This window comes from Sorex araneus, chromosome 1 (genome assembly GCF_027595985.1).
Source record: "Sorex araneus isolate mSorAra2 chromosome 1, mSorAra2.pri, whole genome shotgun sequence".
NCBI lineage: Eukaryota > Metazoa > Chordata > Mammalia > Eulipotyphla > Soricidae > Sorex > Sorex araneus.
In genome coordinates this window covers 158,534,231-158,560,076 of record NC_073302.1, presented here as the reverse complement: position 1 = coordinate 158,560,076, position 25,846 = coordinate 158,534,231, and positions in this window count along the sequence as shown.

Below are 25,846 nucleotides of genomic sequence, written 5' to 3'. Positions count from 1 at the left end.
TAGGATGCTAAACCCAAGTTATCTACTCTGGGTTCCCACCCCTCAAATGCACATACAGCTGTTGTTTTTGCTGGTTTGTTAATTTTATTAACCCTGAGGTCAGGTTATCAAGTCTCACTTCTGCTGTCATAGAGAAGAAAATATTGATGCATGAAAGCAGGATCATTTCTTTAAGTTCACTTCTTTCATCACAGTGATCAAGAAGTAGTTTCATTCACTGAAAACCAACCAAACGACTTTAAACAACCAAACTCCCTTTAATTTAAAAAAGAATCTGCACCACTGAAAGCTCCCATTTAATAACCATCTATGAGCATTTCAAATGAGCCCTCAACTGGGCAGATTCCTGACATGCAAAGACGTGTTCACCTTCACCTAGAAGAGTACATATGACAAAACAGCTCAACGTAAAATCTTGGAAAGATGCCAAAACTGAGGAGTCACTATTCAGTGGGATCACAATGCCATTAAGCTTCCCTGAAGAAGTGGGAAAGAAGGACTGCATATAATTCTTGAGATGTGGTTGGGAAGAATGAATTGGAATATTCCAGGTAGAAATGGAAAGTGCTTCCCAGCACAGAGAACAACATATAGGAAGTCATGTTGGAAAGTGTCAGAGCATCTGTCAGAGGGAGAGAACTCAGGTGAACCGACTTATTTGTAGTTTTAATAGAACAATGATGTAATCAAGTGAACTGGGCTTCAAAGATTCTCAGGGGTCATGTGGCATTATAGCTGCTATAAGAAATTTTCCTTAGATTTTTTTAATTGAAAAAAATTCTTTATTATCATTTTTCTTAGGTACCACAATTTACAATACTGTTAATAATCGGGTTTGATACATTCAATGTTATAACATCACTCCCTCTGCCACATTGTGCATCCTTCAATTTGTCTGCCTGCCCCCTCCTCCATGCACACCCAGCTCCTGTCCTCCACTGGGGTAAACTTAGTTCTGTAGATGAGTTCTTAGACTCCATTGTCTTTTGCTATTTGTTATTCCCCTCTGATTTTTTATATCCTACTTGTAAGAAAGATCATTCTGAATCTGTTCTTTTGACTGACTTCACTTAGCATAATACTCTCCAGATCCATCCAGATAGCAGCAAAGTTTATGTTTCCATCTTTTCCTACAGTTGAGTAGTATTCCATTGTGTATATGGATCACAGTTTCATTATCCAGTCATATATTCTTGGACACTTAGGTTTAGATGTAGTTCTCTTGACTGAATTCAGCCAGTTGTCTTGGGTGTCTGAAGGTCATTTCTAGACTTAATACAGATTGGTAGTAGATACAAGCAGTAGGCTCATGATTCCTTCTCCCATATACTGAGTCCAAACATCACACTGAATAGAAACAAAGAAGTGATTTTTGTATACAAAATAAGGGTGAACTAGACAGGCAGATCCCATATAGTATAACCGTGAAGCTGGTATAAAAACATTCAATTACTGTTTCTTATGTATATACACATCTAACTTGCAAAGCTTCTTAAAGAAGGGTTTGTTCATAGTCACAAGAAAAGTTTTACTTTTAAAATTAATTATTGTTATTATTATTATTATTATTTTGCTTTTCGGGTCACACCCAGCAATGCTTAGGGGTTACTCCTTGCTCTGCGCTCAGGAATTATTCCTGGTGGTGCTTGGGGAATTATATGTGATGCTGGGGATTGAACCTGGGTCAGCAATGTACAAGGCAAATGCCCTACCCACTGTACTATCGCTCCAGCCCCAACAAGAAAACTTTTAATCACAAGAAAAATAATTTTTTTAAGTATCAAGAAAACTAAATTATTTTTGGAGGAGAGACATATGTCAGTGAGTAAACTCTGACCTTGAGAAAACACCTAGGAAGGGAAATGTACCACAAAAGAACTGTACTGTGGTGCCAGAGATAAAGTATAGCAGGTGGGATGTTTGCCTTGCATACGATTGATCCGGGTTCCATCCCCAGCATCCCATATGGTCCCCCGAGCACTGCCAGGAGTAATTCTGAGCAGAGCCAGGAGTAACCCTGAGCATCATTGGTGTGACCCAGAACCAAAAAACAAGAGCAACCAAAAAACAACAATAAAGCTTCCAAAAATAAGAATATTATTCTTGTCATGTGGTCAAAGCTCCCAAAATTCAGAATATATGATAATCACTGTAGAAGAGGTTGAAATACCAATTCATGAACCCATTCCCTTCTCTCCTCCCCACGTCTCCACGTCTCCACCTCCCCACCACCCCACTGCTTGAGTCTAGTTCAGATCCTGGGGTGACTACTGAGATTTACTGCCATAGCTTTAAGAAGAGAAGGGGGAGGATGTTTGGTTTTGTCTTGTTTCTCTATCTTTTCTTTCTGTCAATTTTATGAGCCACCAACTATTATCTTCATCTTTTAAGTTAAAGCTTATTTGGATTTCTGCAAATCTAATCCCTCATTCTCTATCTGGGCCCAATACAGTACCTGAGTTCCCCTAGTCCAGAATTCTCAACAACTCCCAGAACTTTTTGCTTTTTTCTGGGAGTGGGGAAGTGGGACTGACTTCCCAATATTTAACCTTAAAGAGAGGTCTGCAGGATTTCTCAAAACTGTAAGGTAGAGCCCAGGAACATTAGCCCTAGAACACTTCCCTTGCATCTGTGAAGCACTGGATGATTCCCAGCACCCAAAGAAAAAAATTGAAAGTGACCCTAGGGCGGTAAAGTAGGACAGTTAGTAAAGCAATTGTCTTGCTTGAGACTGCCCCAGGTTCTATCCCCGTACCTCCAATGGTGCCCGGAACCCCCTCTCGAATGATACCTGAGCACATGGTCAGTCTCCTAACAAACCAACAAAAGAGAGTTTACAAAGCGAAATTGATCATTCTTTAGCTAGCTTTTCTTTTCTTAATTTTCCTAGTATGATCCAGGCTAAACAGGAGGAGCTTGTATACTCTCCAAGAAATTTTTTTTTCTATAAATCCCGGAACAAAGAAGTTAAACAGGAAATTACAAAGTACCAGGAGGGCACAAGCCCAGAGCAGACTGTCCAGGGAACCCTGAACTGGCGCCCGGCTTCTCCTCCCTCGTGGGGGTCTCTGCCCAGCCGCTCGGTCTCACCGCAGGGCTCTGAGCCCTGTGCTCTGCTCGGCTCCCCTTCTGCCGGAGCCCAGGCAGCAGGAAACTAGTTCCTCTACCCGGGTTGCTGCTGACAACTGGAACTCCAGGCTGGGGAGACAGCCTCCTGGGCAGCCTGTTTTGCTCTTTCCCAATCTGTTCAAGTCGGCTTCCTGCCGGCAGGAGTGTTCTTTTTGTGCCAGCTTGAAACCACTGAGTGCCCTGGGCCCGGCCTCTGGAGCTGTGCCCAGAGCTTGGCCCACCACTTGGCTCATTGCCTGGGAATTGTCAAGTGTCTGGACCGGGTCTCTGTCCCCTTCAGCCGCCTGTCCTCCAGTCTTCTACTTGGAACGGTGGGAGAGACATCCATCCTTGTCATTTTCCCACATCTTCCCAAACGTGTCTTCATGCCCTTTTTACAGGAAGACGCTAAAGAAGGAAGCAGCTAGGATTTTTTTAAGGCGGTTAGAAATTCCTTTCTAAGCCCTCCGGTGACCATAAAAGATTATAAAGACCCTTGAGGCCCTGGGCTATGGATTCTTCAACAACCTGAACACAGTCTCAGCTTCTAGGCCTTTTCTAGAGCTTACTTCTGCCTTGAAAGTCTTTTAGCTAAATATAGCCCTTTGGGAGGCCGGGGGGAGTACAGACTTGGCTAATTTTAGCCTTAAAGACCTTGGATATGAGGCTGAGGGTGTGATAGAGCCATTCAACCGCTGACTTGGGGGTGCTTCAGCAGGCGCAGTTGGGGTTGAACTAGGGAGGGTGGCCCAGGAGAAGCCTTGGGAATAGAGAAGAACCTTCAACCAGGTGACAAGAGCGCCTCAGGCATCCAGAATTCCCACACCACGCTCCTCCGGGGCACAGAGATTTATGCCTTGCTTAAATCTCCACAATGGAGTGGGTTCAGCAAAGTGTAGGAGAGCAAGCACGCTATTTAACCACGAGGTGGGTGGTCATCACATATGTTACATATCTGAAAATTAAAGTCAGAACAGCTTGAACTTTTCCATATCTAATTCCCAATAGTCCTCATGAGCTGGGTTTGTAATGTTTATTACCTAAAACCAAGGCTTTTTTTTTTTTTTGCTTAAGAAAAAAAGGCAGTTGGCCCTTCGATATAAAACCATATATTTAAGAAAAAAAACACGTTTGGTGTGCGAAATCATAAACTAGAGAGTCAAATACCCACCCCCCATCCCGACACCCTCCAATTCAGGATTCTTTGTTTTCACGTGTAAACAAAACACAATGCCTGGTCTGGGTTTTTGAAAGAAAGTTTAGTTTGCAGAACAGGCAGTTAGAAAACTCTCCATAGTACCTTCATATACAGGACATTCGGGAAAGAAAGCCCCAGAGAGCCCCCAAACAGAGTAAATGCTGAATGTAATTGTCATGATGACTGTGAATACAGCCACAATCAAAAGACATTCTAAACATTAAACCCAGTGAATTTGGAGTAGAGTAAAAGCTTTTAAAACCCAGCTTTCTGAACCGTGACTTGAGACACCACCCCAGGTGAAGCTGAGTCACTGAATACATGGGTCACAACAAATCTGGCAACTGTAAAAATGTCATGAACACACCACGACCGAAAATTCAAAATCCTCAGGGTAAGAAACGAAGGTGTCTCCAGCAATGCTGGCCCTGTTGCGTTTCTCAGGCAAAAAGGGGGTCACAAGTGGAAAAAGGGTGGGCAGCTTAGAGCGGTGGTTTTCACTGCTTTTTACAACATGGGGTCCAGCACAGTCCATGGACTGTCCAATGAAAATTATACATTTTGAGGATTATTGACCAAATTCCCTCACTGACAATGAACTCCAGCTACTCTCCACATTCCTCTTTTAAAAAGTCACTGCAAATTCTTCGGGTCCCAGGAGTAAAATGAAACATCCTGCCATGGATAATGGTAAATAAAATCACAATCTGTGGTGCTGGGTATAAAGATTAGCTTCACTCCAAAGCATTTCCAAATAAAATAACTTCCAATGATGTACTTTTCTTTAATATTCCTTATAGACAAAGAAATTCCCTAACAACCTTAGGGGAAAAAAACCTACACTTCAACACAGTATTAAAATGTTCAAAATAAATTTTATCCATAAAACTACGATTATTGTCTAGGGTTTACAAACCCATTTTAGATTTTAGAAATTGTACTGTTGATTATCTTAGCATTCTGTACTTCTTTTGGCCAAACATATAAACTCATTATAATATCAACAAAGATTTTTTTTTACAGCAGCAACACTCTCCTAAACATGTGAAAACATGTTACAGGCTTTAAATCAGCAGTAGATTTCAAGTAAAGTCAAAGTAATCTCAGATTAAAATTGGCATCAAGTTCTAATAAGCACTTTCACCTAGCAAATATATTGCGCTGGAGACTGGATTGGTTATTAAAAACAAAGAAGGAAAACCGAAGTAGGACACCAGAGTATAGTATAGCATAATATAGCATAGTACACTATAGCATAAGATAGTGTGTGTTTAATTACAAACACATATAGGATATGTATATATTTTAAGAGAAAAGCCCAACCAGTCCCATGGGAAACAAGAATATCTTTTTCTCTTTTTCTCTCAGCTCTGCTTTCATTTTGACCCAAATTTGCTAGCTTCCTTGAAATGATTTTACCTTCCTCATTACAAATTAATTTGAAGGAAAAACTATTGCATTTTAAAATTTAGCGCATCAAAAAGTATTTATCTTAAGGAAATGGATTCTGCCACTATTTAATTTTATATACTCTTTTTCTTCCTTTTGTCATTCATTTGGTATTAAATTTTACAGATTTAGTCCAATGTCAATCACTAATATGCCTGGGAAACTTGCCTTGGCAGGCAGATGTCCAGATCAAAAAATAGCCTATCTTTATGGAAGATATATACACAAACATTTGCACATCATACAAATAAGGTTAGCTGGGTGGAGCCACTTGATTGACATCCATTTATCACTTTCATTGGAAAATTTCATGGGCAGCTTCCAGTGTGTTTAGACAAATTTAGATGAATGGAAGAGCTGACTAATGATGCCATTATCCACATACCAAATATAAATGAAGGCCTGAAATTCCTGAGTCATCCATGTTAGCTACTAAAATAGGAGGGGAACTTATAAAGATGATAACAAAATATCTTGAGATGGCAAATTAATGAAAAGAAATAGCATTCAGATATGTAGCAAGATTTAAAAGTGCTTGGTTTTAGCAATGAGATTTAAGTCTAGTAAACAGAGCCAGCCAAATGTTATGAATTGCAAAAAAGTGCATTTTGTATAATCTTTTTAGCAATAAAATTATTCTAACTATCAATAACTAAGGTTGTTATTTTAGGAGAATGAAGTCAATACATTTGTTTTCCTGAGGCAGGCAGGGGCAGTATTGTGCTATTCATGAACTTCATTAATATTCATTAATTTTTTAAAGCAGTTTGGTTAGCTTTAGCTATTATCTATATAGATATTTTGCCTTTAAATAAAAATAATTACAAGAACTTCATTGTTTAAAAATCTAATTAGCATGAAATTCAAAACCTGTGTTTTCATTACCAGACATTATTCATGGGGGGTGGGGGTGTGTATATTTTTGAGAAGGATCATTTTAATTGAATTCCTGGGGTAAAATTCTAAAAATCATAGTGCCTAAAATAACTTAAACATAACCAAGAGTAAACTGAAAATACTCTTTGTAATATTCAAATTAGCCTCCACTTTAAACAATACCATAGTTGACCCAATTAGCTCTGCAAATGAATTCCTTGTTTGACATTCTTTAGCATTGCACAGTAGACTATTTTCACCCGTCCAGCACCTTAGTTCCCCAAAGATCCCAGTGCACATTTAGTGATATTTACCTTATGAAGTAACTAAATCCAGATGAGCAAAGAGCTCACATCACTGTAAAAAGAAATTGTTTCCTCATGCTTCCTGCTCCCATTCAGGGACTAGAAGCTGAAAACTGAAATTCATCCTTGTGCATGTAGGAAACTGTGGACAAAAATGCAAAATTGTTGTATTTGTAAATAAGGAACCATACAAGAACTCGCTCAGTTCTCCAGCCTTTGTAAATCAGACTTTTACACTATGACAGATTAACAACCAGCGCAAATAATTCATGCGCGTGGGATTAGAAATGGAACCCTCCATAAATCCTGCTCCATTCACAGCCACACTGAAGTAAACAGGTTGAGTTGTACTTTGTTGATTATAAAGAAAATGAATTAAAATTCAAATACCAGCCAAAGAAGTTAGTAATTTCAGGGCAATTTTTGAGGCTTGGCCAGGAGAAAATTCACTGCACTGAATAGCTAAACTTTCAAGAAAACACATTTCTTTGTGTGTGTGTTGGGGGGGTGTTGTGTGTGTGTGTGTGTGTGTGTGTGTGTGTGTGTGTGTTTTAAGGACTGTATACTCTAACTGCATTTGAATCCATTTGATTAGTTTGTCCAAAGTATCTTCCAGTTGCTGAGAAACACATCAGTTGCATTTTCGTTAGGTTTTGTACTTGGCTTTTTGTTTTGTTTTCTGTTTAAGGTAAGCTGGCCCCTTGGGATGAACTATTTTCCTGTTTCGGGCAGTTTGAAAAATAGGAGAAAGCATCTTCTTGTTATGAGATACATTAATGGAGATAGCAAACAAGGTTCTTAACAGCCAACCCACAAGAAAAGTGAATGGCATACCAGTCTCCCTAAAAGGATAAAAATCTGCCTTCCCATCCCCCACAATATCATAGTAAACTAATCTGTAATATTCTCTTCGGAGATGTTTATTCACCCTGACTTCCTTTTGAAGAAGACAGATGGGCCGGTGCGTCCACAAGTGGACAGCTTTCCCGCGCGAGGGAGCAGCTGCTGGGCGGTCTTGCTTTAGGGCTACTGACCCCAGCGGCAGCCTACACCAGACTGGACATTACCTGGGGGAAACCGCCTCCAGCTCCCTGATCTCGGGGTCTGAACGGGGCCCCCGTGGGGCCTTACAAACTAGACCCAAAAGTTCCTAGCAGAAGCAGAAGTTCCAAGCCGTCCCTGAAAACCTGTGGCCGCTCAAAACGGCCCCACTTAGGAATGTCTTAGGGTCACAAAGCTGCAAGTCAGGCCTGGTCTTCCCAAGCACGGGGTGAACCCGAGCGAACGCGTCCGGATCAGGATCCGGGAGCAGAGGGGTTAATCCGAGTCCCCGGGCGCCCGGGCGGGGACCTGGGTGGGGGCAGGGGTGGGGGCGGTGCCTGCAGCATCTCAGCGGGGGAGCAACTGGAAACCGCAAACACCTCCACTGGGGCGCTGCAACTTGAACTACACCCGGAGCTCTGACTTCGGTAGAGGAGTCGGTTAAGTTGAGACCATATAGTCTCGTCGAGGCAGCTGGACACTCACGAAAGGCAGCGACGTGCTGCCTCTCTGCCCCGGCCCCACCGCCGGCCTCTCCTTCCTGCCGCCGTCGAAGCCTCCAAATACATTTTATGACCCCAATGCCCTTTATTCCGAGATCCCGAGAGGAGGCTGTAGACGGGTGGTGCTTCCAGCACCACCCCGCCCACCTCCCACCTCCACCCCGCGCCCCTGCCAGGGCTTTGCGGCGCCCCCCTCCCGCCCCCGGCCCCCCGAGCGTCCAGGCAACCTTTGCAGGGGGATCAGGAGACTCCAAGCACCCTGAGCCCCAACCCGAGCACCCTCCAAACCAGCTGCAGCCCCCTACAGGCTGCAGGAACCACTCGCCGGCCCCCCTCCCGGGCCCCCACCGCCTCTCCCCGACGGCCCGCACGCCCCCTGCGCCCTCCGATCCCCGCTGCCCACCCCGCAGCCCACCCTTATCGCCCCCCCCCCCCAGAAACCCATGGGCACTCTTCGCGCCCACAAGCACATTCCCAGCCTTCCCAGGAAAGCAAAAAAAAAAAAAAAAAAAGGTGGTGGGGGGGAAAGAAGACCATGACATCACGGGCAGGTTTATTTGGGTTTGTTTGTTTGCTTGTTGGCTCGATTAAATACTCGTGGAAGGTGAACGTACCCCACACAGGAGAAGTTTGATGTTGACAAACTTCTGGTGGCAGCGAGACTGTGTCAGCACAACTTCCGGGATAATGAGAGCTGCTTTGCAGGGAGCGCGGCAGCGGCGGCGGGAGGCGGCCGCAGGACGGAACAGCAAATGCTATTCAGCCCGAGCAGTTTCAAGCCGCCCGAGCTGGGGAATTACTGTAGTCGAGCTACGGCTCTTACCACCGGCGCAGGATCTGGGCGCGCGTTAGGGGGGGAAGCTGCAGGCACAGGGCGCCGAGAGGGGAGCTTTCAAGTTACTTTGCTCCTTCCCTGCAACCGACAGAGGCTTGCAGGCTGCGTGGTAACTGCAAACATCTTGTTCCCGGTTTCTTTGGGCGGCCGCCCTGGAATCAACCAACTTTTCTCTCCCCCAAAACTCCCTCTTTGTTTCAAATAGGACTCTCCAAAATTTATTCTTGGGAAGACTGACAGCCGGGGTCAAGAAACAGCTGTTGAAGTTAATGTTTCTTCCTCCCACTTCGTCTGATGGTTGTGCCCTGCCAAGACAAAGTGAGAGGCACTGCCTGGTGGCTTTTTAAAACAGACATGCATTTTGCCAAAAAAAAAAAAAAAAAAAGGAGGGGGGGTTTGTATTTTCCTGCTTAACATACAATCTGATCAGAAATGCAACAGCATGTGCCTTTCAACTTGTGTTGATTACTTGCTGAAAAGATGCTGCGGCTTATAGTTTTGAATACTTGGAGCATTCATAGGGTGGGGACGGTAGGAGACTTGGTTGACCCTTAGGAAAGGGGGTGAAAATGTAAAAACCTTCCTCCTCAAACCTACCTTTCATCCTCCAAGGGGGCATGCACCCTCCAGGGGGGGTGCCAAGACCCTAGGAGGGAGCGGAGCAGAGAGTGGCATTCTTCCTTCTGCAAGCTTTCATTCAGACCCAGGTTCATAACATTCTGCAAAACCAGGGCTTGCCCAGAGCTAGGCAAATCTCCTGAGAAGACCTAGGCCCACACTTGGCTGCTCACCACCCAAAAAGCCTGTCCTTGGAGGACTTTCCCCAGATCAGTCTTGTCTCCTCTCACCTCCCCAACTCAACTCCATCACCTCCGCCTGCACTTGCAAGCTCCACTCTTTTTCCTCCCCTTTGAAGAAATGGGGCAGAGCCCCTGGCCAGCTCTGCTTGGTAGAGCCCCTGAGGCTGCTGAGAAAGCTCTGAGGCACCTTTGCTGGGGGTTCCTGACAGCCTCTGGGGAGGGGAACACTCTTCCACTTCCAACTCTCTCATTCTCCCCGGGCCTCTCTCAGACCCAAGTTCAGTTCGTGAGGATATAAATGGCCCCGGTTGCCTGCTACCAGGTTCTCCTGTCACCACATCGCAATGCAGTGCCATCACAAAGTGATCTTGCATCAGACCCAAGGATATTTTCGGAAGCTCTCAAGCTGGGTCCAGCAGGCCTCCCACTGCCAACAGTAGGACTGCCGGACAGGTGGCAGTGAGGGCCTCTCTATTCTCAGCTCCATTACCCTTTTGCTCTCCCCCACTCAAGCTTCTCACCCTCCCCCGCCCCCCACACCAGTCAGGGCTACTCACTGGCTTCCCCACCCTTCTCTTTCCTCAGCTCCCAGATACCACGGGCTTTGTTTTTCCTCAGGTCTCTTTTGCAAAGGGTTCCAATTCACCTTCTGAGATGATTTCCTGTTTTCTGCCCATCATGGTCAATCCCCAAGACCTTACGATTTGTCCTTAATACCTAGAAATCTACTGATATACCCATGCGGTTGCACACACAGCCACAACTTGGGTGTCTGCACACAGCTGGCCCCTGACTTGCTTTTCTTCTTCCTCTTGACTCTAGGACACCCACCCTAACCCCCAGCACACGCACATAGCCCAGGTTGGGGCAAGAGCAGGGCCAAGAATCAAAGGAGCAGGCCCCACCAGCCTGAGTGCCCCTTCTCCTGTCCAGTTCATACAATCCAGCAGCTAATTGACTTCAATTCCTTCCGCTTTATTGTTCCCCATCCTTCTCCAGGCAAAGGCCCATGTCACATCCAGTGAGGCTTTGAGGCTGACTTCCAGGAATCCTGAAGTTGTAATTTCCCGCCTTTCCCACCAATGGCCCCTGCAGTTTTATGGCCTTCTTTTTCAGGAGATTGACAGACTCCTAGTGTGGAGGGCTGTGGAAGCACCCTTAAAGGCATCTTCGTGTGAAAAGGTAACCGAGACCCCAGTTCCAGAAGTGAGAACCTCTGAGCTGGGATAGACCTTGGGTGTTTCTTGCCTATTTAGCTACTTGATGTGTCCCACAAACAATGCCTTCTCCCCTGAGAAGTGGGGCCACCCAGGAGGTCTGCATGCAGTCAGGGGCATAGAAGAAGTCCTTCCCCTTGGCTCCTTTTCCCTTCCAAGGCCCAAATAAAATGTCTTTAGAACACCTTTGAGGGTCTGCCCTATTGATGCAGGTTAGACAAATGACCCCCAAAAGTGAGGGTGAAAAGATAATCTGAATTTATTGTGCAGGATTAAAGTCAGATTTGAATGAGGTGGGATTATTAGCGGATGTGCATCATTCCTATTGGTCAAGAAAGGAACTCTTCATCTTTATTCAGGAATGGGGAACTTGATCTGCTAAGGACTGTTTGGGTATTTATAACACCATTCTCCAGGCCCTACCCATACAGACAGAAGTACAGGCAACTGATGAGAAGTTCACATGTCTGACCTGTCTTATACCAAGGCCAGACCCCATGACTTCTGACTGGATGTTCTCTCCATGTAAGTGCTTGCTTATATCCATAGTTAGTCCAGTAGCAGAGTAAAAGGGAATTCTGTGACTCAATGTCTGTGATCAGGTATTAACTGTCCATTTAGATGAGTGTGAGTAAACAGAGCTGAAGATATGTGCTTGCATTACACAGGTTTCCTATGGGAATGGAACTTTGCAGGGATTAAGGGACAGGTAAGATACAGTTAAAGAAAATAAAATTAGACTCAGGGAGCAGTAAAGGAAGGCACAAGTACAGTTCCTATGGGAATCTAATTGAGATGTAGGCATGCACATTTGTAGCCCCAGGTGCTGGATTTCTTGTTGTAGAATAGTCTATTCAGTGCTTCTAGTATTCTCATCAAGCTAGAACATGGATAGCGAAGAAAATGGAAGCAAGGGGGTCTTTAGGTGTTGTTTTGAGATAACAGCATATGTGGACAAAAATAAAGATAGCACATGAAATTCTCTTCCCATCCCCACGCCTTTTCCTAAATCTAAGCAGAGGTTTCATTTAAGATGAAAAGACTCCCCGTGGTTACTCCTCTAGCTTCTCCTCCAGTTATCCCCTCCACACTCCAGTTCTGGTTTTGGGCAGAACTGCAATTGTCCTTTGTAGGGAATTGCAGGAACTCCTGTGCTGGTTTTCTAATGTGGGAAAATGTCTCTTAGAGAGGCTCAGACCACCAAACTCGTTTTCAGTAGGACCCCAGGTACATGCAGCCGTGCAGAGGTGGGGGATTCTGCAAACACCCTCTTCCTCTCCAACACTCACTAAAATGTGGTTTACATTTAGCAGTCCTAAGCCATAAATTGAGATTTTTATCTTGGCAAATAGATAAAGAATACTCTTGTGATATTTGGGCCTGCAAAGTTTTGAGTTCTCCAGTGGATCCGCTGGTGATTTGTGAAATAAGGCCCTAGAGTTTGAAAGATACATCTTTCTTTCTGGTTCAGAGGAGTTGGCAGGAAAAAGAAGAACAAATGAAAAACCCATGATCACAAAATTAAACTCATTAGCCAAATAAATTTTAGCTTTGGCCTTCTTCTTAAAAGTGAATGTAATATTTGCCAAAAGCATAATACCAATAATTCTGAAAAAAGCACATATTATACCTTGGTCTTGAACCCACAGCAAAGCAGGTAAGTCTTCCTTCGAGCTATCTCCTGACCTCGGGAACGCATGCTCATGAGCAGAATTATTTCAGATCAAAAACTATATCATTAATCCCAGTCATTTTTAGATGAACCAAACTGTCTGCATTCTTACCTCAACCGGCCAAATTAAATTAACATTTTAATGATGTGTTTCTGGCACTGTTTGTGCTTCATAAAGAGTAACTCACTTTACTTGACTCAAGGCAACAAGGCTAAAACAAAGTGATTCCCTAAAAATGGATCTTTTCCAGGTCTGGAAATGAACTTTGTGTGAGTTCCTCTGAGGGAGAGTCTTCCCAGTCTAACTCTATAAGCATCCATCTTTCTTTCCATAACTACGAAGAGTTAGATCTAGCAAGCACTAGTTAGAAGAAATTTTTTTTTTTTGCTCCATTTCTATGAAGGCCAAATGAAAATCAGAGGCCATCTCTCAAATGGCAACAGGCCAAACATCTTCGACCTCCAGAGATGCTTGACATCTTGCCATGTGTCATCACAATTAAATCCCGGACAAGGCATTCTGAGCTCCACTGACTACCAGTAAAAGGCATGTATAGAATAATAAGTGATTCAACTTTCAGTGCACGATTAGAATGGACCAGGACTAATGACGTTACCAGGAACAGGGACTGGAGGGTTGGATATCAAAATGGCATCAATTCAGCTAAGTATTAATGATACTGGGGTCAACAGCCTTGTGCTATCTGCTGGGGGCACCGCCTTAATTTTGTGGTTTGTAAAACTCTGAGATTATTGTGATTACTCTGTGGACCTCTCATCTGAAAATTGTCAGCCCTTTCTCAGCTGCAAAATGGTGAACAACAAGGTCAACTATAGAGGAGTTTTTAAAAGCAAGAGGTAGGAGAAAGCAACCACTTCACTGACCCAAGAGAGCTTTTGTTCCCAAATAACAATCTCAGACCTTAGCAGTTACACAGTACATTTGGCTTCCAAAGGTGCCTGCCCGGGAAAAGATCACAGTGCTACAATAGGTTCTCCCTCCCACCCCCAGCCCCCAACAGACATGTGAAAGCAGAAGTTATCTTGGCATCTCTCTTCAAAGAAGTCTCGGTCTGCAGAAAATTGTACACAGGGAATTTTCAAATTTGGAAGTTTATCAAGAGGGCTACATCATCATGCATCTAATCATAATCTCAATATAATCTAACTACAATCATGTGATTATCTAAAAATAATCAAGCAAATTAATAAATGCTGTAACTTTTCAGCCCTACTCCTAGCAGTTGACTTTCTCTTTAGGGATTTTTTTTTTCAAACAAAGTTATTATCTCTTCACGGGATTTATTACAGATGCAACAATTGGAGACAAGAACCTTAAGAATCTGCTTAGATGTGAATATCAGGTGAACCCACAGGCTACTTAAGTGATTTGTTCTGAAGTAGTGTTTGAGATTCTGATGCTTGCCTCAACACAACTGCATTTGTGGGGCACAGGGAGTTGTTGGTTTGTTGTTTTTGGTTTGTTTAGTTGTTTTAGTTTTTAGTTTAGTTGCTTGTTTTTAGTTTGTCCCTGAGTCATTGCAATGGACAATGCCAAGTCCTCACACTTCCAGAGTAAAAGGAAGGAAAGGATGGGTAACTCACTATCTGTAAGTTATTTTCCTGTTATTTGGGATGTGGAGAATACTTTATAGAAAGTTTTCAAGGCAGTGACTCCCACACATTCTCCATGACAAAGGAGTACTTTTGCATTTTATGGACTATCCCAAGAGTGGCTGGAGAGTTTCTTTTCACATGCAACATGGAAGTGGAAATATCAAACCATTTTTTCTTGATTTTAGATTTCTATTTTGCAAACCAAATACACAAGAGTAAACATTACAACAACTCTTTCCTAAAAGATCAAATAATATTTTTCTTTTAAGAAATGTAGGTTTTCAAAGTATATGAGTGCAAGCCAAATCTAATAATAATTAGATCCTGCTTTCCAAGTGTCGCAAGGAGTTCTGAAGAACAAGTTGGTATAATCAAGTGGTAAATATTGTGGCATGCTATGTTATCACTGTGTGTTATGTTTATAGCCCGTATAAAGCACTTTTATCCAAGATATTGAATAAGACTCACAAAGTGAGTCTGTAATTGAGGGATCTCAACAGCAAAATTTTAAGTAGTTTTTGTGGCAGCTGAATTCAGAACCCAAAGTACCTCTGATTATCCACTGCTTGGGCAGAATAGAGACAGAAGAGAAAGTGTTACTCTGTTAATGTGCTTCAACTCTGCCCTAAAGGGATTATTTCCAGGAGTGGAAAGGAAGACCTAGTCGGCAGAAATCTTGGCAACTTCCTATTCAGGAAGACTATAGAGATTTCATGGATGGTGCTGTTGTTTGCCAGAAGATATTACCTTTCTCCAAATTCCATTCACACAGCTGGTTTTCTTTTTCCTCCTGGGGTAAACTTAGCAGTAAATATACACATTGATTAGTATCATGCCAAACATCTCTTCCTTCCACGTGTATTAGGTGATAATTAACCTGTAATCTGCAACAAGGAAGAAGTACATAATGAAAATTAAGCACTTAGGCAAGGCTACATTAAAGTCTCAGTGCTGGGTCAAATCCTAACTCTGTCCTTACAACACTGTAACTTTGAGTCAGTCTCAGGTTTATTCGTTCATAAAATAAGAAGATTAAAAAATAAATACAAACACCATTGCTGGCCATTTCGTCAGTATTCCTAAACTTTAAAAGTATCAGAAGTCCCCAAAATGTCTTATAAAATGTGAATGCAGACGTAAACTGGACTTTGGGACAATGTGACAATTTTCTTTTCCATAGGGGTTAGTGGGCTGTATTTTCCTCTAGTTTAATATCTTACACTCAGTGCTGAAAATCAGCTAATTCTTGGACTCAGAGTAAACTGTGGGGACAAAGACATGAAATATCAGTGAGTTTCTCCTCTTTTTCACATTTGGAGGAGAAAGACCATCTTTCTCCTACGTTAGTCATTGATGATCAGATGCTATCCTTATTTAATGAGGGGCTTCTTGTCTTCTCAACTAGACTATTTTGAAGAAGGTGCTCTTAGCAGTCTTCTTGATCCTTGTGTTCCCATGAACACTAAGCGCAATAGAGTCCCTTAAAAATAGCAGATTCTCAGCATGTGTTTCAGGCTTGATTTCAAGAATAAGCTCTGGAGTGTTCTTTGAAAAACAGATTTGGGGGCTGGAGAGATAGGGAAAGCATTTAGGCACTTGCCTTGCATGTGGCTTTCCTGGTTTAATCCTTGATACCATACATGGTCCCCCAAGCACCTCCAGGAATGATTCCTGAACATAAAGTCAGGAATATTCTGGAGCACTGCCGGGTGTGGCCTCCAAACAAAAAGCAAAACAAAATTTGAAAAGCTTTGCATTGAAGAATCTTATTATATACCTTTCAAAAGGGCCTATTTGGGGGTATGGTGCCTTGTCAACAGGTCAACTTTTCCCTGCAGGGCAAGTGCATGAGTAGACTGATGGTGACTTCAGGCTTCCTGACACCCCAAAATTGCCGCTCTGCCTTTGGCCAGACCCCAACAACTTGGGACCAAGCTTACCAAGAAATTAAATGGCCAAAAGTTAGGTATATGGGAGCCTTGCCCACAAATCACCTTCGGCTCAACTATACAAGCTCATTTATTGGTCTTATTTCAGGGACCCATAGATAAATCTCAAAAGACATCAAAAACCACAGTTAATCTTAGACCTGCACATGGTTGAATATAGTGGGGTAAATCGGAGGGGGGTCAGGGTGGCCTGTGCCCCCACAAACATATCCTCCAGCAGCCGCTTGCTTCCACAATCCAAAATCACTGCCGTAAGCCTGAGTTGACGCCACTGTCTCAGGACAGACCTCACTAAGATATGATCTGCTGAAAATTCACGTATGCAGATTTTGTGACTAAAATCTCCAGGCTTTCATGGAGTTGGGGTGGGATACCTCCCCCCACTTTACAATACACATGGAAGCACTGACAGTCACCCCCACAAACCAACTCCAGTGCCACCTTGTAAACTATTACTGGCCTTGCTTCAGAGACCCATAAATAAATCTCAAAAGATATCAAAAGCCAGAGACATAGCAGCGAGTGCCAGAAGACACCACAGAGCCAGAGATCTCTCCGGGCCCCATACCGAGCCAATTTCACCGGGGCACCCCAGATAGAGCAGGTGCAGTCTTCCGCCTATTCCAGATGGAATCTTGGCAACCAAGAGCTTCCACAAGCAAGGCCCAGGTATGCGGGTTCCAGGACTAAATCTCCATTCCGCATGGCGGCAGAGGTGCAGGGCTATCCTTCCCCTGCTATCCTCCTTCTTGTTGGCCTGGCTGTGTGCCTCCAGGCACCATCTTAGCGTACCAATAGCCCTGGTCCAGAGACACCCAATTAAATCCTAAAATGGATTAGTGCCCTATAGAAATGTCTCTGGAACCCAACCATTTACAATCTAGGGTTCCAGAAGTGTGTGGCTGCAGCACCTATAATATTCAAAATGAGCAATGGACAAAAATTGATCTAGCATCGCCCTGGCAGGCAGGCTTAAATGGTAGCAGGAAAATTTGAGCAAAACATAAAGCCCAAAAGTAGAGAGAGAGTATTGGGGAAATTTACTGCTATAGAGGCAGGATGAGGACTGGAATAGAGTGGGGGGATATACTGGGAACACTGGGGTGGAAAGTGTGCACAGGTGGAGGGATGGGTGTTTGTACTGCTGAATCTCGAACATGAAAGTTTTGTAACTGTATCTCACGATGATTAAATTTTGAAAAAAGGACCTATTTATAAACTCATTCTAGAAGAACACTGATTAGACGCTAGTATCATCATAGCATGTTTTCCTTTCCTTTCCTTTTTTTAAATTTCCTCCACTCCTTTGCCCTACTTCAGTAACACTGGTTTGAAATCTTTTTTTTCTTTTGTTTTTTGAGCCCCACCTGGAAGTGCTCAGGACTTATTCATATATCTGTGCTCAGAGATCATTCCTGGCAGTGCTTGGGGGACCATATTGGATGCTGACGATGAAACCTGGGTCAGCTGCATGGAAGGCAAGTGCCCTATGTGCTGTATATCACTCTGACTCAAGCTTGAAATCTTTTACATTTGCTTTACCCACTTTAAACTGCAAAATGTGCTTACCCAAAGTAAGACTACCTCACTTTCCATACACCTAGAAGGAAGAATTGCTAATAGTTTGAAGTGTACAGTGTTATGTTTTATTTGCTTGTGTATTATCATGCACATACTAATATTAATTATTATTGAATAGAAACATGGCTATATGATTCATAGTCTTTTATAATTTTTTTCTTTTGCTTTTTGGGTCACACCTGGTTATGCACAGGGGTTACTCCTGGCTTTGCACTCAGGAATTACTCCTGGTGGTAGTCAGGGGGACATATGGGATGCTGGGAATCGAACCCCAGTCTTCTGTGTGTAAGGCAAATGCCCTACTTGCTGTGCTAGCACTCCAGTCCCTATAATTTATTTTATTATTAAACAATGCATTGGGATGTTTCTCCACTTTAACACTCATCATTTCTTTTAGTGCTGCATCCTACAGAAGTGTTTTGTATCCAACTATTCATTATCATGAATATAATGATCTGAACTTCGGTAGTTGCTTAGTTGCATAAGGAAGCCAAAATTGGTCATAACAAGAAAATATTCAGTAGTGAATTAGTCCTCACTCAAATAGCCACCCCAACTTAATGTTGATCTGATCCCTACTCAGCCAGTCAATTTTGCTGATTGTAAATGTTATAAACATTCAACAATACAATGTATATAAAACACATTTCAGTGGCCATGTAAAATTGCTAATCTTGCAAAAGATGTGAGATTTTATGAAGCCTTTGAAAGTGATTTTGAGAACTTGTAATTCCATAAGCAAATGAGTAATTGACAATGTTAGACCAGCAGACAGTCAAAGATGAGAAAAACAACAAGAATGATGAGAATAAGTTCTTCAAAAGAGAGTTATTTGAATATCAAAGGATTAAGAGAGGCTTTTAGGAAAACTTATGAAACCTTTTCTTTTAAATGACCTTTATAAGATTTGGCTTTAAGAGTCAGTGAGAGAGGAGGGTGTCAAAATTTGCTATCAGATAATTTTATGAGAAAAATTATTCCCCTCCCCAAATCAACTTGATTCCTTCTTTGTTTATTCTAAAAATGAGAGCATTGCTACAATTAGAGAATGAGCTCCCTTTTGTTATACCTGTTTTTTTCAAAGATAACTCATGTCAAAAAAATAACCTTCATTTTTGTTTTCTAAACAAAGTCTCGAGCAAACAGGTTTTTATTTTTTAAATTATTTACCTTAAATGCTTGATCCTATTTATTACTTTGTGGTTTTCAACAGCCAAATTATGGCAAACAGAAGCAACAGACACTGAAAATAAGGCTTCTAATAGACTAATCAGATTCCCTAGTTCTTTCTCCATGAGGTATTTTGAAGCAGGAATGGCCACTTTGTAAAGAGGAAAGCCTCAGGGTGCTTGGATAATTCAGGGGAGGGAAGAGGCTTTAAGAGAGAAGACTGGCTGGGACTTCCTCTGGCACTAATCGGCACATGGATGTTCGGGCTTAATGTCATTTGAAAAAATAAAAAAGATGTAACCTTATTTGTGTCCAAGCTGGTAAAGCAAGTTATAGCAGTTAACTGTGGGTATATCAGGATTTATCTTTAGCAGTTACCTACTGGCTGATATTTGGGTTGTTTTCAATTTTTTGCTACTACAAGCCATGTGGCAATGAACAACCGAGTATAAATATATCTTAGTGCACTTAGTGCACAAACATTTCTGAAAGAAAATTCCTGGAAGTGAAACTCCTGGGCAGGAGGGAAATAAAGTGATTTTTTAAAAAAAAAATTACCAGCTACTGCAAATAGCCGTATTATTTAATGCCACCTACAATATTAGAGAATGACTATTTCTCTCCACCGTTCACGATTAGGCTACTAGTAGTTTTGATAATCTGAGAGCAAAATTATTACATATAATATAATGCATGTCTACTGCTGTTTTCAAGATAATAAAAAAATTATTTTCAAGATAAACTTTGATTAACTCCCTGCTTAGAAAGATCCTCCGGATAGATTCCAGAAACAGCCTGATAGATATAGGGAAAAAGCATTTTATCCCTGGTAATGGGTAGGGGTTTAAAAACCGAGCTCGACAGTGCCAGAGAGACACTACAAAAGTTAAAGTGCTTGCTAGCGTATGACTGACCTGGGTTCAATTCCCAGCATTACATGTGATCCCTGGATCACTGTCAGGAGTGATGCCTGAGTCCAGGGTCAGGAGAAAGCCCTGAGCACTGCTGCATGTGGCCCCAAAACCAAAGAATTAAAAATTAAATTAAAACCTCCCATTGAAGGATTGTAGTTATTTCTTACAAGCACTTTTAGCACTGTCGTTTTGTTCATCAATTTGCTCGAGCAGGCACCAGTAAGATCTCCACTGTGAGACTTGTTGTTACTATTTTTTGCATGTCGAATACACCAGGGGTAGCTTTCCAGGCTCTGCTGTGTGGGCAGGATACTCTCGGTAGCTTGCTGGGCTCTCCAAGAGGGATGGAGGAATCGAACCCAAGTCCACTGCATGCAAGGCAAACACTCTACCTGCTGTGCTATCGCTCCAGCCCATTTCTTACAAAAGTTAACTATTTATAGTTAGTAGCAGAGTGTGGTGGCAATTATTTTGCAATAATTAAGAACTGTAAGATACGTACAGATGGTGTGACCTAAGTCCATACTCTTTTCATCATGATATTGGTCACAGAAAAGTGTCAGGTGCTAAATGAAAAAAAAAATCTTTCATAATTGAGGACCTAAAAAAGAGACAAAAATATCTAGTAGAGCATGCATTTGTCATGATCCATCAAACAGTAGATGAAGATGTGTGTATTTATTTCACTGTGTATAAATTTTACATATAAAGGAAACTGAAGTCCTCAAAGAATTAAACACAAAATTACCATATTATTTAGCAATTCCCCTTCTGGGAATATACACAAAGTAAGTGAAAGCAGTGATTTGAACAGATAGTCATACACCCAGGTTTATGGAAGAATGCTTCTTAATAGGAAAGTAGTAAAGGCAAGCAAGAAGGACAAAGATGAAAAAGTAATGTATGCTGTGTGTGTACAATGAAATATTATTCAACTCTAAAAGAAAGGAAATTTTGGCACATGTTTCAATGTGAAAGAAGCTTGAAGGCATCTAAGTGAAGAAAGCTGGGGACAAAAGAAAGAATATTGTATGATCCCACTTACAGGGGTACCATGAATAATCAAATTCATATGAATCACTGTATCACTGTCATCGATTTGCTCTAGCGGGCAACAGTAATGTCTCCAGTTTAGGACTTGTTGTTACTGTTTTTGGCATATCGAATACACCACAGGTAGCTTCATAGAGACATAGAATAGAGCAAAATGGTAGTGTCAGAGGCTGGTGAGGAGAGGAAGGTGGATATATGGTTCTAATGGGTTCAACTGGGGAAATGGAAAGCTCTGAAGATGGAAGTCAGAGATGGCAACAATATAAATATGCTTTATCACACAGGACTATATGTTTACACATCATTTAAATAGTTAATGCTCTATTTTACCCCACTATCATCTTTATTAAAACCCATTAGAAAATGATGAATTCTTTTAAGGGGGAAATGCACTAAAGTCTGTACCTTATTTTGAAATATTGGCCCCATCATCATCATCATCATCATCATCATCATCATCATCCCGTTGATCGTCGATTTTCTTGAGCAGTCTCACTAATGTCTCCATTCGTCCAAGCCCTGAAATTTTAGAAGCCTCTCTTTACTTGTCCTTCCCAACGGTGCTGCATTGAAGGCTCTTTCAGGGTCAGGGGAATGAGACCCATCATTGTTACTGGTTTTGGCATATGAATAGGCCCCATATGAAGATAAATTGATAGATTGATAGAGAAATGATTAGATATGTGATCAAATAAATAGAATCAAAATAAACAATAGACTGAATGCTAAATATATGTCTTCACTATGCTATTATGCTAACTTTTTAGTACAATTCAAAGTTTTCTTCATAAAATATTGAGGGGAAGTTAGACTTAAATTTCTATTAAATAAGATACTTATGCCACAAATGCATGTTTTGTTTTTGTTAATTATGAGGAATAACTTTGCCTTGGAGTGATCTTCTAGAAGAGTTAAGAAAATAGAGTTGATTTTTCCTTTGCTTTTAATAACGGTCAGGCAGGAACATTTATTAGACAAGTATTGGACAGGTATTGATTCCCAAGTGACTCCATGATATTAAAAATGAACTCAATATCACAAACGTTGATAACTATCTCTCTATATATATCAAAGGCAAGGGTCATAGTTCAGCTTTTGATTCCATTTGTAGGACTCAAACATGTGAGAGACAAAGTATCCCTGTCACTCAATGATATGAAAAAGAAGGATCCAAAATATTGGTGATGGTGATATGACACTCCAGCGGTAGCTGGTAGGCCAGAAGATCTTCAATACATATTAATTTCTCTCATATGTATAGGATATTGTAAACAGTAACTTTTCCTGAGACAGAAGAAGTTCATTTTCTATTTTGTTGTTGGTTCACAAGAGGGGTGTGCTGGAGAGATAGTACAGGGTTTAAGAGATTTGCCTTGTATGCAGCCAATCCCTGTTTGATCCCTAGCACCACTTATGGTCCCCTGGGGACCAGCAGGGTCATTGCTGAACACAGAACCAGAATATCCCCCAAGAACTGCCAAATGTATCCTCCTGCCATCCAAAGAAAGTGAACACAGAAATACGTGAATAGACAAATATCTATGATTTCTACATTGAAGGCCTACTGAGGTCATTTCTATAATTATAAATACAAGTTATTAATCCTGTACCAATAACACTGATAAGTCAATTTTTTTGTTTGTTTTCTTGCTTGTTCTATTATAGGGGCTACTCCTCACATTGTACCAGTTTGTGAAGTGGACTTAATAATTTGGTGCGTGAACCACCCACCACTCAGCTGTACTCAGAGGGCATGTGGTATCCAAGACAAACACAAGGCCTTGGACATTCTAGGCAGGTGATCTACCATTTGAGCTACTCCATTGCCCCTGATTTATTCCTTTGGAGGTTGTATATTTGGAGTCAACCTGGTGGTGTTCAGGGACTACTCCCAGCTCTATTCTGGGGTCACCTCTGGCAGTGCTCAGGGAACCTTACAATGTCAGGATCAAGTCAAGGCCAGCTGCATACCAGCCCCTGTACTATCTCTCCAGTCCAAATTTCCACTAAAATTTTATTTTTCTCTGTCTATTTATGTGTTTGTTTGTTTGTTTTAGGACCACACCTAGCTGTGCTCAGGGCTTTGTGTTCAGGGATCACTTTTGGCAGGCTCTGGGGTGCCAGGGACCAAAATCAGGTCAGCTTTGTCCAAGACAAGTGCCCGGCCCCCTGTGCTCTCTCTCTAGCCCCTCTTTTCTATATTTCACTTCTTTCATTCTCATGTCAATATCCCAACTTTACAGATGAGAAAAGAGACTCAGAATGAGTAGCCAAACTGGAAGTTTTAGAGCCAAAATTCAAACATATGTGAGGATCACGCTCCAAGATCCATAGTTCTTCCATTTTTCATCATGATGCCTACAATTCAGTGTTGTGACTAGTGTGAAGGCCCTCAGGACAGGCTTTGCATGTCACTGCATCCATAATGGACGTTTACAACTCCATTCCTTCAGCATCCAGCCTCATGGAGGATTAGCTTCTTGTTTTTAAACTTCACTCACTTTTCTACACTTTTTATTATTTTGTTGGGGTGGGTTGAAGAACCGTTGGTGGTGCATAAAGGGGATGGGCCACTCCTGACTGAGCTGGAGGGTACCCCCCGGGTTGTGCTCAAGGGATCATACAGTGTTGGGGAGAGAACCCAGGCCCTCTGCATGCGAAGCACGAGCATGGTCCTCCACGTTATCTCTCCAGCCCCAACATATGTTTATCTATTCAGGTAAGGCACAGAGAGAGTCTCTGTGTGAAATCGCCACAGGATACAGCAGTCTACAGAACAGAAAGAAAACTCTCCTTGGCTTCTGCCCTCATGCATGATGCCCACTCTGTCTCCTGCCTTTTGCTGTACCCCTATTAGCAACATTGCTGGTTTCTGCCCAACTTTTCCTATGCATTTTCATACATAGATGTACATATATAAATATGCATGGGACTATATTCCATCAATAAGTACATTCAGAATCCCACCTCGGCATGGCACACACTTTTCTATTGCACCTTGGAAATGTCAACCTCCCATTTCCAAGTCAATGTGAGGAGGTCCTGCAGGTACAGCAGGGATGAAGAGGGCCGATTAGTCATCTGCTGCTACCTAACGAACTGTCTTACCACTTATCAGTGTCAAACAATGAATATTTATTATCTCACACAGTTTCTGAGGGTCTGGAATCTGGGAGCAGCTTAGCAATATGGATCCAGCTCAGGGTCTCCTATGAGGTGACATTCAAGATGTCAGCCTGGCTGGAGTCAGGAACAGGATTGACTGGGGCTGGAAGAGTCATTCCCAATTTGGCTCACTCAATGGGTATTTGCTGGAAGGCCTCTGTTCTTCTCTGGCAGTTGGCCGAAGTTCACAGTTCCTTGCCATGAAGTGCCCTTGATATCTTCGTTTGAAAGTTCTTTTTTTTTTTGCTTTTTTGAGCTTTGAGGCTACACCCGGCGGTGCGAATGGCTTATTCTTGGCTCTGTGCTCAAGGGTCACTCTTGTTGGTGCTGAGGGACCGTACATAGTGCTGGGGATTGAGCCAGGGTTGGCAGCAAGCAAGGCAAGTGCCTTATCCCCTATACTAGCTCTTGGCCCCCTGTTTGAGAGTTTTTATGACAGCAGTTATGTGAATGGATAAATAGGAACTGCCTCATAATAGTGGTTCACCATTCTCAGAGGAAGCAGTGATGTCTCTTAGGCTTTGGTCTTGGGAATCACAATCACTTCCATCAAATTCCATTCACTGAACCAGCCACTGGGTCTAGTCCCTTCGAAAGAGAGAAACGCCAAGAATTTGTGATGCATATTTAAAGCCACCAGCAAGACCCTTTGGTATGGGAAGGGAAAAGGACAGCAATAGAACTTAAGACTGGGGCAGAAGAGTCTGAGTAAGAGAGGAGAGACGTGGGAAGATAAAGTGGCAGAGGAGTGAGGAGCCCAGCCTGGCAGACCCTAGAATTACCTGGAGAAACGGAACAAGCGCTCAAGTCCCAGCTCACGACAGATGCCGTAGACAGAACTTCTGTAGTGGAGGCCCAGACAACAGTATTATTTAACAGCTCTCCAAGTGATTCTAATGTGCAGCCTGAGAGGTGAACCATCCAGCAACTGGGGTACTGGAGTCTGGCTGCGTTTGGGCTAACTCTGCCAAGTCCTGATACTGCCAGTTAAGTAGCTGTGCGGCCTTGGGCAAGTTAATTAGCCTTTCTGTGTCTCATCTGTGAAATGGGGCTATAAATAGGGCTTCCTCTTAGGGTGTTGTGAGGATCACCTGGGTTAACGACCCATGTAAATTGCTCTTAACCGTTCCCTGCACAGCAAGTCCCCTGCAAATGTCACTACTGCAGATTCTCCATAGCCTTGGATGCTTTTTTCCTCCACCTGCTCCCCCTTCCAAGTCCGTCAGCAGAGAGGAGAATGGCTTTCTGTGCCTTGCCTCCTTCTCTCCCTCCCTCTCTTCTCTCTCAAGAGGGTCTGGGGCCTCCCCCAGGCAGGAGAATGGAGGGGCCCAGCTGTTTTCACTAGCATGGGAAGCTAGCTGCAAAAGATTCTGGGGAGAGATAGTAATGAGAG